The sequence below is a fragment of the Oncorhynchus kisutch genome, linkage group LG18 (genome assembly GCF_002021735.2).
Source record: "Oncorhynchus kisutch isolate 150728-3 linkage group LG18, Okis_V2, whole genome shotgun sequence".
Classification (NCBI taxonomy): domain Eukaryota; kingdom Metazoa; phylum Chordata; class Actinopteri; order Salmoniformes; family Salmonidae; genus Oncorhynchus; species Oncorhynchus kisutch.
The window spans coordinates 46,620,388-46,639,445 of NC_034191.2; the positions used below are offsets into that span (position 1 = coordinate 46,620,388).

At 43.0% G+C, this 19,058-nt stretch overlaps 1 long non-coding RNA gene across 1 annotated transcript; it reads left to right on the forward strand.

The window, feature by feature from the left end:
- Positions 1-16,470: 16,470 nt before the first annotated feature.
- Positions 16,471-18,598, forward strand: LOC116354826 (uncharacterized). The gene is made up of 3 exons (XR_004204057.1): positions 16,471-17,120; positions 17,217-17,384; positions 18,207-18,598. It is a non-coding gene; the product is annotated as an uncharacterized LOC116354826 (long non-coding RNA).
- The last annotated feature ends 460 nt before the right edge of the window (positions 18,599-19,058 follow it).

The window sequence follows — 19,058 nt, forward strand, 5'->3', positions numbered from 1 at the left end:
AGCACGGGAAGTTGGCGCAGGTCTCCTACCTGGCTTCGACACCCCGTGTGCCCCCTCCCAAGACATTTTTGGGGCTGCCTCAAGGGCTTCCAGCCGCTCTGCCGTGCTAGCTCCTCATAATGCCGCCTCTCTGTTTTCGCTGCCTCCAGCTCTGCTTTGGGGCGGCGATATTCCCCTGTTCCCAGGGTCCTTTGCCGTCCAAAATCTCCTCCCAAGTCCATTTCTCCAAGTATCGCTGCCTCTCCTGCTGCTGCTGCTGTTGCCTGTTACCACGCTGCTTGGTCCTTGGTTGGTGGGTGTTTCTTGTCATTCCGCTAGTGACCTGTTTCTAATGTATTAAGTGTGTATGTTCATCCTGTGTTACCATTTAGTTAGCTAGTAAATAAATAATTAAAACAATTTGTGTTGTACTGAATCATAAGTACGTTTTTGTAGATGCAAGTAGGTTACAACTGTTCAGAATGATGATATGATACGAGGTTATGATTAATAAGTTGACTGTTTATGGATGTAATAGGTAAAGACCTTTAGAGTTTAATTCGGGAGATGGTAACTCTTTAAATAACCACTCTCGTGGTGCCTCAAGTTAATTGTTACATAATTAATTTAATCAGGTAACAATTAAACCTATTTAGTTGATTACATAAATAACAGTCATCAGATTAATGAAAGTAAAGTCATAACCTGACTTTCAATATCACGAGCATGTATTGTGACACTGTACTGTCAGACAAGATCAAAATCGTAGCGAAGATGTTGAGCCCCATGTTGTTCTCACATTAAACCTACCACAACACTTGTCCAGGGGTCTCACACATACAGAGGAGCTACTGTTTTGTAGCTGCTATGTCCCTGTGGCATACTGTAGCTGCTTCTCAGACACTGGGTAGAGAGCATTGGTGGGACACGGCAGCATATACATCTTAATGCCTCTCTTTTCCCTATTCCAGTCCTGTTAGATTGATGGCTCAGCAGGGGTTCTCATTGATCAATCTGACACAATCTGCATCTCAATTGAACCCTGGCCAGAGGGATTGTACATTCTTTCAGGAGAAGCACATCCCTTAGGGCTATGACAGTGCTCTGCACTGGATCGATTGTTTTCAACTTATTTGTGAAAATACTTTGTAACCTTGTCCATTAATCATCTATAGTCGCCCAGTGGCACGGGGTAGGAGACAACACAGCTACAATACAGGAGTGACAGGGCCTCGAAATAATTTTAATCTAGGTCGTCAAGTCCAGAGGAGGGAATACGGAAAAAAGGATTAATTGTGTATTTCATCACAATGACGGATACCACACCCCTCTCTGATCCATATTTCCCCTGAGAACAGAGAGAGGCTTTTGCTTTAGGCTTGTATTTCCTTTTGGGAAATATTGTCCTTTTTCAATGCTTGACGATGTGTCACAACGACTTGCGAACAGTGGGTGCAGAACAACAATGACAGTGGGGAGAACAAGTATTTGATACACTGACGATTTTGCAGGTTTTCCTACTTACAAAGCATGCAGAGGTCTTAAATTTTTATCATAGGTAAACTTCAACTGTGAGAGATGGAATCTAAAACAAAAATCCAGAAAATCACATTGTATGATTTTTAAGTAATTAATTAGCATTTTATTGCATGACATAAGTATTTGATACAGCAGAAAAACAGAACTTAATATTTGGTACAGAAACCGTTTTCTGTACCAAATACCAAAATTGCTGGGCAATACGGACTTTCAGCTCCCTCCAAATATTTTCTATTGGTTTCAGGTCTGGAGATTGGCTAGGCCACTCCAGGACCTTGAGATGCTTCTTTACGGAGCCACTCCTTAGTTGCCCTGGCTGTGTGTTTCGGGTCGTTGTCATGCTGGAAGAACCAGCCACAACCCATCTTCAATGCTCTTACTGAGGGAAGGAGGTTGTTGGCCAAGATCTCGTGATACATGGCCCCATCCATCCTCCCCTCAATACGGTGCAGTCGTCCTGTCCCCGTTGCAGAAAAGCATCCCAAAATAATGATGTTTCCACCTCAATGTTTCACGGTTGGGATGGTATTCTTGGGGTTGTACTCATCCTTCTTCTTCCTCCAAACACGGCGAGTGGAGTTTAGACCAAAAAGCTCTATTTTTGTCTCATCAGACCACATGACCTTCTCCCATTCCTCCTCTGGATCATCCAGATGGTCATTGGCAAACTTCAGACGGGCCTGGACATGCGCTGGCTTGAGCAGGGGGACCTTGCGTGCGCTGCAGGATTTTAATCCATGACGGCGTAGTGTGTTACTAATGGTTTTCTTTGAGACTGTGGTCCCAGCGCTCTTCAGGTCATTGACCAGGTCCTGCTGTGTAGTTCTGGGCTGATCTCTCACCTTCCTCATGATCATTGATGCCCCACGAGGTGAGATCTTGCATGGAGCCCCAGACCGAGGGTGATTGACCGTCATCGAGAAATTCTTCCATTTTCTAATAATTGCGCCAACAGTTGTTGCCTTCTCACCAAGCTGCTTGCCTATTGTCCTGTAGCCCATACCCCACAATTGTATCCCTGATGTCCTTACACAGCTCTCTGGTCTTGGCCATTGTGGAGAGGTTGGAGTCTGTTTGATTGAGTGTGTGGACAGGTGTCTTTTATACAGGTAACGAGTTCAAACAGGTGCAGTTAATACAGGTAATGAGTGGAGAACAGGAGGGATTCTTAAAGAAAAACTAACAGGTCTATGAGAGCCAGAATTCTTACTGGTTGGTAGGTGATCAAATACTTATGTCATGCAATAAAATGCTAATTAATTACTTAAAAATCATACAATGTGATTTTCTGGATTTTAGATTCCATCACTCACAGTTTAAGTGTACCTATGATAAAAAATACAGATCTCTACATGCTTTGTAAGCAGGAAAATCTGCAAAATTGGCAGTGTATCAAATACTTGTTCTCCCCATATATATATATATATATATATATATATATATATATATATATATATATATAATAACCATATATTGTTCATCCACAATATAAATGACTCCCTTCAACATCTGTATTTTATGGTTATGGCCGACGTGTGAAGATAATGTAAACAGCTTATCTGGGTTATAAGAGTTATTTAAAGCATTCAGTGTGTGATTCCAAAGCGGAAGTCAGTCATCACAAACTAATACTTTTCTCTTAAATCATTAAATCATGAAATATTAGTCTTATAGCAATGTTTGTCCAGGATCCAGCCTTGGCATGCTGATTCCATCCTACACGAAGAATAGCTGTGGGTTCAAATCTACCCTGTTGCTACTCTCAATACAGCATGCGTTTTCATGAAATGTTTTCGGTTTATATTGCAAAATGTAATACCAATATAAAACCTGTTGATTGTAGTTTATAGCAAAGGATAGTTTAGAGAAAACCTCTGTTTTGAGCCTAAACTTCTATTTCTGTATTGATGCATTAATTCCAATATTTTGAAAGAACAAGAGTAGAAACAGAGATAGCATTCAATGGTGCTATTTTTTCCCAGTTGTTGGTGATTAGACTCAGTTAGACTCAGTCCACAATGGATGGAGGTTTGAAATGTCACAGTGACACAGTGACATCTTGACATTTCTGTGTTTGATGTGGGATCAAAATGTAAGTCATTGAGTTCACAGCAATTGAACCAACCTGCGGATACAAAAAAAAAAAATCCTTGTGTTATTGTCTCAGAGGGGAGAATGCTGTACAAGCTAATGATGCATCCGTAACCTGCATGGTTAGCATGTCAAAATAGTGTACATGCCAGGAAAGAAAGTCCTGCCTAAAAGCAAGACTTTTAATATCTGCTGTGTGCCTAGTTTTCAACCAGCTGATGTTAAACTTAGTCCTGTGTGCTAATTTATTGGTCAGGAGCTAGCATTATTTATGGTGGCCCTAAGGGGAAAAGTAGCTTTTAGTTATTGGAGTGAGAAGCATTATCATTAGGGACAATTATTTCTCTACAACAGCAAGAGTAGCGTGAACTTTCCACAATGGTCGGACAGTGTCCACAGACGATTCACGACCAAACATACATGAATTCATAACTCAAGGTTACTAGAGGCCTGTTGTTTCGAAAAATGTGTCCATATCAAGACGACGCCTATGTCGAGGTCCTTCTCCGTGGTTTTCCGCAGTCTTAAAAACTCTTAAGGATCGGACCCTGGCAAAAACGCCAAAACGAACTGCTTGTATCTCAGGACCTGAAGCAAGGATATGCATTTTCTTGATACCATTTGAAAGGAAATACTTTGAAGTTTGTGGAAATGTGAAATTAATGTTGGAGAATATAACACATTAGATCTGGTAAAAAATAATACAAAGAAAAAACATGCGTTTTCAAAATATGTTTTTTAAATCTTTGAAATGCAAGAGAAAAGCCATTATATTACTTAGGAGTCTAAAAACAATTGAGCAGGGGTTCAAACTGTAGAATCCAGTTCCTACATTTGAATATAAAAATAGATTTTATCTGTGATAAAATGCTGGGTTCGTAGTCTGAGTCAGGCGCAGGACACAGGTCTGAGAAAACACAAAAGTCTTTACTCAAAATATAAAAAAACGGATCTCCAACAAGGAAACATAACGTATAGAGAGAACATATATATATTCATACACACGGTAACACAAAACAATCACGGACAAAACAGAAAGGTAGACGAGAGGATAAATAAGGAACATAATAAGGGAATAGAAATCCGGTGTGCGTAATCAAGACAAAACAAAAAGAAAAAGGAAACATGGATCAGTGATGACTAGAAAGCCGGGGACGTCGACCGCCGAACGCCGCCCGAACAAGTCGTGACAGTATCCCCCCCTTGACGCGCGGCTCCAGCAGTGTGCCGACACCGGCCTCGGGACGACCCGGAGGACGGGATGCAGGGCGATCCGGACGGAGACGGCGTAACTCCTGTATTAAAGATGGGTCTAGGATGTCCTCCGCCGGAACCCAGCATCGCTCCTCCGGGCCGTACCCCTCCCACTCCACGAGGTACTGAAGGCCCCTCGCCCGACGCCTTGAGTACATGATGGCTCGTACGGTGTACTCCAGGGCCCCTTCGATGTCCAGAGGGGGTGGAGGAACCTCCTGCACCTCAGACTGCTGGAGCGGACCAGCCACCACCGGCCTGAGGAGAGACACATGAAACGAGGGGTTAATATGGTAATCAGGGGGAGTTGTAACCTATAACACACCTCGTTCAGTCTCCTCAGGACTTAAATGGCCCCACAAACCGCGGACCCAGCTTCCGGCAGGGCAGGTGAAGGGGTAGGTTTCAGGTCGAGAGCCAGACCTGATCCCCCGGTATATACACCGGGGCCTCACTGCGGTGGAGGTCAGCACTCGCCTTTTGCCGCCTGATGGCCCGTTGTCGTCGCACATGGGCAGCATTCCAAGTCTCCTCCGAGTGCTGAAACCATTCATCCACCGCAGGAACCTCGATCTGGCTCTGATGTCATGGTGCCAGGACCGGCTGGTAACCCAGCACACACTGAAAAGGAGATAGGTTGGTGGACGAGTGGCGGAGGGAGTTTTGGGCCATCTCCGCCCAGGGGATGAACACCGCCCACTCTCCCAGCTGGTCCTGGCAATAGGACTGCAGAAACCTACCCACATCCTGTTTGACTCTTTCCACCTGCCCGTTACTCTCAGGGTGGAAACCTGAGGTAAGACTGACCGAGACCCCCAGGCCCTGTCCTCCATACTCTTGACGTAAATTGGGGACCCGATCAGAAACTATATCCTCAGGCACCCCGTAGTGCCGGAATACATGGATGAACATGGCCTCCGCAGTCTGAAGAGCCGTAGGGAGAAAACCGACTTAGAAAACCGATCCACAATGACCAGGATCGTGGTGTTACCCCGCGACGGGGGAAGATCCCTCATGAAATCCACCGATAGGTGTGACCACGGTCGTTGCGGAACGGGAAGGGGTTGTAATTTGCCTCTGGGCAGATGTCTAGGTGCCTTGCACTGTGTGCATACCGAACAGGAGGGGACATAAACCCTCACGTCCTTAGCTAACGTGGGCCACCAGTACTTCCCAGCAAGACAGCGCACTGTCCGACCGATGCCAGGATGACCAGAGGAGGGTGAAGTGTGGGCCCAACAGATCAAACGATTTCGAACATCAAACGGAACGTACAAATGCACAACTGGACACTGTGGGGGGGGGGGGGGTAGGCTCTGCACGTGATGCCCGCTCAATGTCCCCGTCCAGCTCCCATACCACCGGTGCCACCAGGCAAGAAGCTGGAATTATGGGAGTGGGATCCGTGGACCGCTCCTCTGTATCATACAGTCGGGACAGTGCGTCCGCCCTAACGTTCTGGGAACCTGGTTTGTAAGGACAGGGTGAAAACAAAGCGGGTGAAAAACATGGCCCACCTTGCCTAGCGAGGGTTGAGTCTCCTCGCTGCCAGAATGTACTCCAGATTTCGGTGGTCAGTCCAAATGAGGAAAGGGTGTCTAGCCCCCTCAAGCCAATGCCTCTTCGCCTTCAGGGCTCCGACAACAACCAACAACTCCCTATCCCCCACGTCATAGTTTCGCTCCGCCGGGCTGAGCTTCTTCGAAAAGAAAGCACAGGGGCGGAGTTTTAGTGGCGTACCCGAGCGCTGAGATAGCACAGCTCCTATTCCAGCCTCGGACGCGTCCACCTCAACTATGAACGCTAAGGAGGTATCCGGATGCACCAGCACGGGAGCCGTAGTAAACAGAGCCTTCAGGTGACCAAAAGCCCTGTCCGCCTCAGCTGACCGCTGCAGTCGAAATGCGGTCATTCTCCATCTCCACCCCTGACGCGAAAAGCGGTAACCTAGGAAGGAGACGGACTGTTAGAAGAACAGACATTTCTCCACCTTGACATATAGGTCGTGATCCAACAGTCGACCAAGCACCCTGCGCACAAGGGACACATGCTCGGCATGGGTAGCGGAGGATTTTAGAATGTCATCTATATACACTCCACCCTGCCCGTGCAGGTCCCTGAAAATCTCATCCACAAAGGATTGGAAGACTGATGGAGCATTCATTAACCCATACGGCATGACAAGGTACTCATAGTGCCCAGAAGTGGTGCTAAATGCCGTCTTCCACTCATCCCCTCCCCGGATACGCACCAGGTTGTAAGCACTCCTGAGGTCCAATTTTGTGAAGAAGCACGCCCCGTGTACTGACTCTGTCATACTGGCGATGAGAGGCAGAGGGTAACTATATTTTACCGTAATCTGTTTCAAACCTCGATAGTCTATACACGGGGGTAAACCTCCCTCCTTCTTCTCCACAAAAAAGAAACTTGAGGAGACAGGTGAAATGGAATGCCGATTGTATCCCTGTCCCAGAGATTCTGTGACATATGTCACCATAGCCGCCGTCTCCTCCTGTGACAGAGGATACACGTGACTCCTGGGAAGTGCAGTGCCTACCAGGAGATTTATCGCACAATCCCCCGGTCGATGGGGTGGTAATTGAGTTGCCTTCTCTTTACAGAAGGCAAGTGCCAAATCGGCATATTCGGGAGGAATGGGGTTTGAACTTTCCACCATAGTGGCACCTAAGGAAACACCTACACACCTCCCTGAACACTGACTGGACCATCCCTTGAGAGCCCTCTGTTGCCATGAAATAGTAGGATCATGAGAGGCCAACCAGGGAAGACCCAATACAACGGGAAACGCAGGAGAGTCGATAAGAAAGAGATGAATTCTCTCCTTATGACCCCCCTGCGTTGTCAAAGCAATGGGAACTGTGACCTCCCTAATTAGACCCAAAGGACGACTATCTAGGGCATGTACAGGGAAGGGAACATCAACAGGAACAATAGGAATCCCTAATCTAAGTGCCAAGGACCTGTCAATAAAGTTCCCTGCTGCGCCTGAATCTACTAGCGCCTTATGCTGGGAATGAGGGGAAAATCCAGGAAATTCAACAGGTAGCCACATGTGTGCAAACAGGGGGCACTGGGTGAGTTGTGTGCCTACTCACCTGGGATGAACAACCAGTGTTCCGCCTGCTACCTCGACCTCCTGGAGGACCTCCCCAGCACCGACCAGCAGTGTGCCCTCTGCGGCCACAGCTAGTACATGGAATGGCCCCCCCTCCGGCCCCCCTCATCGCAGCCCCTCCCAACTCGGAGCTGGGAGATGGAACGAACGGATCCCGATCTGGACGTCCGCGGGAGGCCAACAGGTTATCCAGCCGGATAGATAAGTCCACCAGCTGGTCAGGTTGAGAGTGGTGTCCCTGCAGGCTAGCTCCCTACGAACATCCTCTTGCAAACTACACCTGTAGTGATCGATCAGGGCCCGCTCATTCCATCCAGCGCCCACCGCCAGACATCTAAAGTCCAGTGCAAACTCCTGCGCGCTCCTCATCCCCTGCCTTAAATGGAACAGACGCTCCCCTGCCGCTCTCCCTTCTGGTGGATGGTCAAAAACTGAAGTCCTCATAATTGTCCAGGGTCGGGCCCTCCCTTCTCCAGATGGCGTTGACCCACTCCAGGGCTTTACCTGTTAGGCAGGAGATGAGGGCGCTCACTCTCTCGCGTCCCGCAGGGGCCAGCTGAACAGCTGCCAGGTAGAGCTCAAGCTGGAGTAAGAACCCCTGGCACCCGGCAGCTGTTCCGTCATACGCACCCGGGAACGAGAGCCGAATGCCACTGGACCCTGACGACGGATGGGTGGGCATCGGTGCAGGCAGATGTGCGGGAGGAGATGGTGTGGCTTAATTAATTGGAAATCCTCCTCTCTCCCATCTGTCCATAGCCTGCAGCACGCGATCCATGGCTGTCCCTAGACTTTGTAGCATGGTCGTGTGCTGCGGACGTGGTCCTCACCCGGGAGAGGAGGACTGGCTGCGCCTGCTGACTCTATGAATCTGGTCCGTGATTCTGTGATAAAATGCTGGGTTCGTAGTCGGAGTCAGGCGCAGGACACAGGTTTGAGAAAACACAAAAGTCTTACAAAAGTCTTACTCAAAATATTCAAAACCGGAATATCTCCAACAAGGAAACATAACTATAGAGATAACACTCCAACACACACGGTAACACAAAACAATCATGGACAAAACAGAAAGGTAGACGAGAGGGTAAATAAGGAACATAATAAGGGAATAGAAATCAGGTGTGCGTAATCAAGACAAAACAAAAGGAAAAAGGAAACATGGATCGGTGATGACTAGAAAGCCGGTGATGTCAACAACCGAACGCCGCCCGAACAAGTAGAGGAGCCGACCTCAGCCGAAGTCGTGACATTATCAAACAAAACTATGCTACATGTTATCTCTGGGGCCCACAGGATGGCCAATCAAAGCAAGATTACTGAATGTAAGTATATTATTATCTTCAGAGGTGAATGTGTCAAACCAGTTACCATAATAAAAGTATTGTGTTGTTGTGCACTCTCCTCAAACAATAGCATGGTATTTTTTCACTGTAATAGCTACTGTAAATTGGACAGTGCAGTTAGATTAACACGAATGCAAGCTTTCTGCCCATATAAGACTTGTCTATATCCTGGGAAATGTTCTTGTTACTTACAACATCATACAAATCACATTAGCGTAGGGGGGGACACTACGCTAACTATTTCACTTGCAGAAATAGTCGATTTAGATGAATTGCCACACCAGCAATAAGTGCCTGGATTGTTCTCAAAGGGAGAGCAAGAGAAAGTGAGAGCTGGTTAGAAAGATAAAAATCCATTTGTATCTCATTGCTGGGCCTATTTGCATTGCAATGAAGGTCGTGAGTGTTCAGCACTGTTCAGATGTGCACCCAGACAATAGTGCCAGTGTTTGAGAAAGAGAGAAAAGGGGGAGAAAATATGATGAAAATGGGAGTGGAAGGGATTACGCATCATGAGAACCATGCCCATTTGCTGCTAATGTTATTGGGTCTAAAAAGCAGTATCTGCAGTACCAGGGCCCTTAGTTAACCAGACCCGTGTGTGTTCTTCTACATCATGATGATCTCTGTTGGTAGAAGCTGTTGAAGAGAGTGGTTTAAGGACAGGACAATCACACGTAAGGTGGGTGTAGCTAATTTATCTTTCAGAATGTGAAATTAAGAAAGTATGAAGCGAGTATCTATCTATTACTAGAGATGGTTACATTATAAATTGGTACGGTTAATTTAATTAAATGATGCAGTTATTGCATGTAACAGAACACTGATGCTGGATTAGGTAAAACTGATACCAGACAAACTTTTTGGGGGAAAAAACATGTTCATCATTGTTTATATTAATTTATAAAGACACTTTTCTGAATTGTTGCTTCCTTGTCTGTTAGAGTATGATAGGGCCTATGAAGTTTTTGTCCCAAGAGTAAATACATTTTGTTAAATGAATAAAATGTATCAATTGAATAGTCTTACTATTATATATTTTTTTTACATTAACTAAGAAATAATTCTTCTTTTCAATGATGTCCTAGAAACAGTGGGTTAACTGCCTTGTTCAGGGGCAGAACAACATATTTTTACCTTGTCAGCTTGGGGATTCGATCATGTGAAGGTTGTCCTGATGATGTAAAGATTGTCCTGAAACACTGTGACCATTATATCCACTGTAGCCTTATGTTAAACACCTAGATGTCATAGCTATAGGCTACACCTCACTTTTACACAATGCATCTCAAGCTGCTAGTTCCGTTTGTCTGTACTGGTTGACACTGATATCATTACAGTTGTCTGTCCAAGGTAGATGACAATTAAGAACTCCTCTGAACAAAGTTTACGTTTACATTCTTTATTAAGATACATTATACTATACTCATTTATTATTTTACTAGTTGAGACTAACAAGATGAAACAATTGATTACAAGAAACATAAAATTGTGAATGTACAACGGATGTGTAAAGAATGATAGCAATGAACTTTTTTATCTCGAAAATTACCAAGTTTGTGATGCATTGTTGACAATAATGACTTACATAACAACACGTACAAACAATACGTAATTTACTAAGCAGTACATGGTAGAGTGCCAAAGTGATCAAACGATGGTTGGGTTCTTCATAGGGAGATCAATCATTTTAACTGTCTGCTGGAAATCAAAGGTGGAACATTCAGCAGTGCTTTTATGGCTGCTGTCCCTGTACAGGGATCAACATCAGCGGAAATTTCAGAGTGACAACTAATAGTACTCGATACAACTCAAACTTTCATTAAAACACACAGGCAGGGTACTCAATTAAAGCTACACTCGTTGTGAATCTAGCCAACATGTCAGATTTTTAAAATGCTTTTCGGCGAAAGCATGAGAAGCTATTATCTGATAGCATGCAACCCCCGAAATACCTAAAGGGGACGCAAACAAAATAATTAGCGTAGCCGGCGCTACACAAAACGCAGAAATAAAATATAAAACATTCATTACCTTTGACGAGCTTCTTTGTTGGTACTCCTATATGTCCCATAAACATCACAATTGGGTCTTTTTTTCGATTAAATCCGTCCATGTATACCCAAAATGTCAATTGATGAAGCCCGTCTGATCCAGGAAAAAGCACCTTTCCAAAACGCAACGTCATTTTTTTAAATAAAAAAAGTTGCCTATAAACATTGACAAAACACTTCAAACTACTTTTGTAATCCAACTTTAGGTATTAGTAAATGTTAATAATCGATCAAATTGATCACGGGGCGATCTGTATTCAATAGCAGCAAGTCTTGAAATCATGGTCCATATTCTCCCTTTCATAACTTCCTCCGGTGTACTCAATGACAGGAAGTGCCTATTTCTCATTTCACCAAGGATAAACTTCAACCCAATTGCCAGTACTGGCGACATTGCGTGGAAGCTGTAGGCATTGTAAACTGGACGTTATCTATTTTCCCTTGCCATAGACAATACAGAGACTGGCGGAGGGATATATTTTGTGTGTTTTTTTGTGAACAGTTTTCCTTGGGATTTTGCCTCCTACACACGTTCTGTTATAGTCACAGACACAATTTAACCAGTTTTAGAAACGTCAGAGTGTTTTCTATCCACACATACTAATCATATGCATATACTATATTCCTGGCATGAGTAGCAGGACGTTGAAATTTTGCACGTTTTTTAACAAAAAGCTGCAAAAATTCACAGCCTCTTTAAGAGGATTTATTAAAGTGACATTTCAGGCTGTATATTAATAGGCATACCACTTTTTTGAAACTAACTTTTTTGTACTGTAACTTTATTCCACTGATTGCATGCCAGGGATAAAAGTAAAGAGAAAAATACTTTCCACAGCATGCTCTGTACACACCAAATAAATGTACTATTAATATTAAGGACATGTTGGACATGTCCTTAATATTATTATGCTATTACATTTGTTATTGGACTGTAGGTACTCTGTTATAACATATTTGATTGTCTACATAGACTAACTATATACCTTGTGTCATGTTCTTTAATTTATAAAGACACTACACATGAGATAACTAACAAAAACAACAAACGTGAGAAAACCTAAAACAGTCCCATCTGGTGCAAAACACAGAGACAGGAACAATCACCCACAAACACACCCAGGCTACCTAAATATGGTTCCCAATCAGAGACAATGACTAACACCTGCCTCTGATTGAGAACCATATCAGGCCAGACATAGAAATAGACAAACAAGACATCCAACATAGAATGCCCACTCAGATCACACCCTGACCAACCAAAACATAGAAACATACAAAGCAAACTATGGTCAGGGTGTGACATTGTGTTACACTTGCACACATGCCTAACGCAGCCAGGTATTAGAAATGGCAGGTAAGTAGTTTAACAGGTTTTCAAGATGGATGTGGAGAATGTAAATATCTCAATGAGAGCACGTAAATATCTCCATGAGAGCACGTAAATATCTCCATGAGAGCACATATAGGAAACTCATGTGATGCTTAACATTGCGAGACCCAGCTCATTCTCAACTGCGTCATATGGTGGAATAGTGGAGAAGTGTACATGTTGGTGCTCCAGGAGGTCTGCTGGAGTGGGAGGAAGAAGGCCTATTACTGCATAAAACAAATGGCTGCCAACCATAGGGTTCTACACTCACTGATGCTAGTCATCAAAATATATTCAAATGTTTAGCTAATCGAAAATATACCTCTTTCTGGAGTTGCTCAGTTCAACACCCCAGCATTTGACAGATTCCAGAATAAGCAGTGCAATACCATTCACGCCATGATTCATTGAGCTACTTGATGCCATTAAGCCAGATTCCATTTCAGCCTTACTTTCATGGAAATAAGTTATTGCAAAAATGAATTTCCAATGGACATGCATAGAAATATACAAGATGGTTTTGCAGCTAAACCTGTCATATTCATATACTATATTGTTTTCGCATGAGGTATTTATATCTCGGATTACATAAACACCACAGCACTTATTCCATAGTCAGGACATATTTCAGTGAAAAGGCCTGCCTCATAAGCCTATTGAGCATTTGTATAAGAGCAGATGTGCTCTTTTTCCAGCTAGTCTATGCTCCGCCATTTTGGCTGCCTGTAGTGCATCTTGTTAGCCAACAAACTTTCTCCAGATCTGTTGGGCAGTGTGTCAGCCAGCCATTCTAGAGTGTGACTCATCTGGCACTGGTCTTTATTGGCGTACTTAGTTGGGAAATGTTTAACACTGGGAGATGCCTTTCAGTAGTGTTGAAGGCTGTTTTCTAGGTTTGGCCCCCAGTGTTCCATTAGGCTGCTTGGCAGCCAAATGAAGTACCTTCATTACTTCACAATTCACTGGCCACTAATTGGAATGTCACTCCATGAGTCTCATGCTGATATGGATATGCCCAGTTAAGACGCACTTACACACACGTTCACTCACATTGTGAGACCAAATAGAATTTCTAAAACAAAATTGGGTATTGGTAATTGATTTGTAAACACTTTGTAATATAGGGGGCTTGACAGTAAATATATTTTCACAAGATTAAATATGACCATTAGGCAGTCAGACATGAATAATACTTCCATGGCTACTACAACAACTACTATACTAACTGCACAATGCACACAGTATTATTACAATTATTTCATATTATTGCACATAGCATTGTCTCTTGTTACGTTCAGAAACATACAAAACGTTAAACTACTGATAGAAAATACTTGTTGCGATGGTATTTTGATAAAACTACTATTTCATATCTTAAGCCATTCTCACCCCAAAGTAATTTAGAGAGTTTTTCTGAACAGGAGACTCAAAAGGAATTGTGGGACTGGAGAGAACAGTCAGACAGCAACTATTTGATTCAATTACAAACCTGCTCTCTGAGACACAATTCAAATGGGAGTAGCATGAAGACAATCTGAGGGAAATGGTAGATCTAATGCTCAAATAGAAACAAGCCACTGTAGCGACAGAGACACCAGCTGTTGGGGGCGCATTGCTATTGGTTACCATACGACTATGGTTTCATATTGGTTTCTCTGTCAATGGCAGAAGCGAAAAGATGATATATTGCACAGTTGTCATGGTGGCACTTTCAAACATTGTCTTTAAACAACTAAAAAGCACTGGAATTGCCATTTCACTTTCATTTAACACAAACGTTTTACGTTTTATTCATATAAGATTAGTAAAATATGTTATAAAAATCCTATCTCTTTGTTTAGATTGTTATATTGACCACTCATGTTGCTGGGTTTCTACATTCCCTAAACTCTTTTGGAACTACTATTAAGTCATCCTACAATGTCCTAGACATGACCGAAGCTCGACATTTCAGAGGAAGACACATTCAATAGTTTTGGACATGGTCATTGGAACATCAATTCTAATTTGACTTTTTTAGGTGCATGTTTCTCTATTTTCCATGTCTAACCAGGCATTGATTATATTACACGTCTTGATTAGTCAGCTGCAGTGCTGTATCATACTGCAAGAATTATGTTTTGGTCCTAATGCTCGCCAATGGAATACAATACATTTACATTGCCTTGTTTTCTTACAAAAGGCTTTCCATCCTCACTGGATTTAAAGTCAAGCCCCCAGGCTTAGAGTACACTTCCAAGAAACAGAATCACAATAACTTCATAATCTTTTCAAAAAGCAAAATTGCTTCTAGTTCATTTCTTTTCTTGTATATCTCAGTGGAAGCTGCATTTGTCAGAAATAGCTGGTTAACTAAAATGTATTTTCGTGTCTCGAAATCCAGTGTTTGACCAGGGGTGTATAGGCTGGTATTTTGATTTGTGTCAAAGCCTGGTAAAAAAAAACTCTATCATCTGGTCAGCTAAATGAAACAACAATCAAATATAAAAGATTACTTTCCTCCCTTTTTATCAGTGGCGTAGAGTAGTTTTGCGGGGCCACTCGCAAACTTCAACAACTTACAATCTTCAGGTGCCCAGTAAAACACAATATATTTGATCCCTCAACTAACATTTTCCATGATCCAAATGCATAATTTGAATTGTGGGACTGGAGAGAACAGTCAGACAGCAACTATTTGACTCAATTACAAACCTGCTCTCTATGAGACACAATTCAAATGGGAGTAGCATGAAGACAATCTGAGGGAAATGGTAGATCTAATGCTCAGCAAGATGGGTCCCTGAGGCATCTCCCAGTGTTAAACATTTCCCAACTAAGTATGCCAATAAAGACCAGTGCCAGATGAGTCACACTCTAGAATGGCTGGCTGACACACTGCCCAACAGATCTGGAGAAAGTTGAAAGGGGACGCATATGGGACATATAGGAGTGCTGAGCAAGAGGTTTGGGGGCCCCAAAGCACGTGGGCCCCTCGCCTTGTGGGGGTTGCAGGAGTGTGTGCTACACCTGTGCCTCTTATGTAAATTGATCTCGGTTTTGTAATGTTCAGATCAGGAATTCCATCTCTCATTGTGGGTTGAATTGACCAGAATTAATTCACCCATCATCTCTACTTTTATCAATGTTACAAAATATACAGTGTCCATATTAGGACAAACAACTCCTGCTGAGACTGAGGCTGTCCTAATATGGACGCCGGTAGTTACATTTACATTTATGGATGATGAAAAATCTTAGATCTGAAGTTACGATTCTAAGTCCCCTGCACCTGTACCTTGAAGAGCATTTGAAATGAATACATTCAAATTATGCATTTGGATCATGGAAAATGTTAGTTGAGGGATCAAATATATTGTGTTTTACTGGGCACCTGAAGATTGTAAGTTGTTGAAGTCCCTCACATGGTACAGGGGATTTCGTACAGGTTTGAAATGTACCTTGAAGAGCATTTTACATGAATAAATAGTTTCATCACATCTCATTTCAAATTAAGAAAGAATATAAAGGGAAGGGTATATGGCTGTCCTTCGTCACCCCTTTCAGGAAGATGAAAGTGTTGGTTTAGGTATCATACCTATAAATCGCTCATATGATTTATTTTTACTTAAATAATGTTATCATTACCAGTGCCATTTCATAGTGCAAGCATTACCATTTCAATTTATATGTAATCTGGCCTGCATATAATAATATATTTCTTGTAATAAATCACAATGCATTTGAATTTGAGAGGGAGCAAAAGATAGAGAGGAAAAGAGAGAGAAAGTGAGGAAAAGGGAAGAGGTGGAGACACTGAGAAACAGAGTTGGTCATAGAGAATGAGAGATTCAGAAAGTAACACTCCGGCTAAGAGATAGAGAGAGAGGGAGCGCTAGAAGAAACAGAGACATGTAGACTGAAAGACAGAGACAGAGAAAGATAGTGATATAGTGGTGGAGAGAGCGAAACAAGAAGAGAGAATGATAGGGAGCAATGTCACGGAGGGGGTTGGAAAGGTTGTCAAGCACACCTGCTCAGCCTGGGTGCCTAAGTGAAAGGACACAGTGAGCATCGGGCACCCAGCCCCATCCCTTCCTCCTACTACATCTCCTTCTGCACCCCTGAGCCAGACAGATATATCCGGTGGGACCGTGGCTTAATCACTTTATTTCCCCGTCAGCTGCTGGAGAGGGGCTGGGAGGCTGCAACCTTAGCCAAGCCTGCCTGTGTGATCCTCTCCTATCCCACAGGGACCACTGTGGCCCAGGTGACAGCCACAGATGCTGACAATCCCCTGTTTGGAAACAACACCAAGCTCATCTACTCTATCCTACTGGGGGAGCCCTACTTCTCTGTGGAACCCAAGACAGGTATAGTTGAGAGATATACTGTAGAGACATTCATGTGGGTCCATGAATGCATCAAAATAGTCAAGTTCAGTGTCAACAATCTTTAAACCCCCCCAGGCATAATCATGACCTAAATGGCCAACATGGACAGGGAGGCTAGGGAGCAGTATGTGCTGGTGGTGCTGGTGAAGGATTTGCTTGGACTCAAAGGTGGTTACTCTGCCTCCACCACTGTCACCATCAGCTTGACAGATGTCAATGACAACGGACCCACCTTCCAGCAGAGTGAGTCACATCCGTCACAGCCGCACACTAACTGTGCCACTGTCAAGCCTCTCACACATACTGATTCAAATCACAAAGGAGGAAAATCGGAGTGCGCAATGGTGACTTGTTATACACACAGCATTATGAGCATCTTTGGTCTGTTTGACACCTTTGTATTCTGCTCTTACTCCTTGTTGTAGACCGCAGTTTAAACACAGAACTAGTATATACAGTGGGGCAAAAAAGTATTTAGTCAGCCACCAATTGTGCAAGTTCTCCCATTTAAAAAGATGAGAGGCCTGTAATTTTCATCATAGGTACACTTCAACTATGACAGACAAAATGAGAAAAAAAATCCAGAAAATCACATTGTAGGATTTTGAATGAATTTATATATAAATTATACAATTGTATAAAAGACACCTGTCCACAACCTCAAACAGTCACACTCCAAACTCCACTATAGAGCTGTCAAAGGACACCAGAAACAAAATTGTAGACCTGCACCAGGCTGTAAAGCCTATTTGAAATTGGACACTGTGGTGGGATTAACAACAAGATTACCTTTAAAACGGTATAAGATACATGTATGTTTGAGGAATTTTAATTTTGATTTCTTTTGTTTTGAATTTGGCGCCCTGCACTTTCACTGGCTGTTGTCATATCGATCCCGTTAACTTCTTGGTGACAGGGGGCAGTATTTTCACGCCCGGATGAAATGTATGCCCAAATTTACAGTAACATGTATAACGTTAAACTGCCTTTGTGACAGAGCTTTGCCAAAGCATTTATGATGCATGTATCCAATACTCCAACAAATGTCTATCTTCACAATTGCAGAGCAGAACCCTCTATCCTTGTCTGTGGTGTTGTTCATCAAAGTGCTGGACATAAAGGACAATGTGCCAAGGCTTGCCAGAGACTACCAGCCATACATCTGTGACGGCACACAGTCAGGAGACGTACGATGCATCCTTCACTATTTTCACTGAGAATAATGTAATATTGGCCTTCTGTAGAGGTATGTGGGCTATGGGCTGAGTCACAAGGTTTGAGCTTCGTATCCCTGACTGACAATACAGATGTTATGACATAATCACAGGCTATCTATGTTAGTGTACCTTGTCAGTTACCTTGCCTTGTCTCAACTACAGTGCCCTCAGAAAGTATTAACACCCCTTGAACAATTGTGTTTATTTATTTTCAAATTTTGTTGTGTTACAGCCTGAATATAACATTTATTAAATTGAGATGTTTTGTCACTGGTCTACACACAATACCTCTTAATGTCATGTCATGTTTTTTTTTTTTACAAATTCATAAAAAATAAAAAGCCTGAATTTAAAATGATTTAAAAAAATTGATGTTTTTGTCACTGGTCTACACATAATACACCATAATCTCAAAGTGGACATATGTTAAAAACATTTTTTACAAATTAATTACAAATGTAAAGCTGAAATGGCAAGCGTAAATAAGTTCAGGAGTGAAAATGTGCTTAACAAGTCACGTAATAAGTTGCATGGATTCACTCTGTGTGCAATAATAGTGTTTAACATGATTTTTGAATGACTACCTCACCTCTGTACCCCACACATGTATCTGTAAGGTCCCTCAGTCGAGCAGTGAATTTCAAACACATATGCAACCACAAGACCAGAGTTGTTTTTCAATGTCTCAGAAATAAGGGCA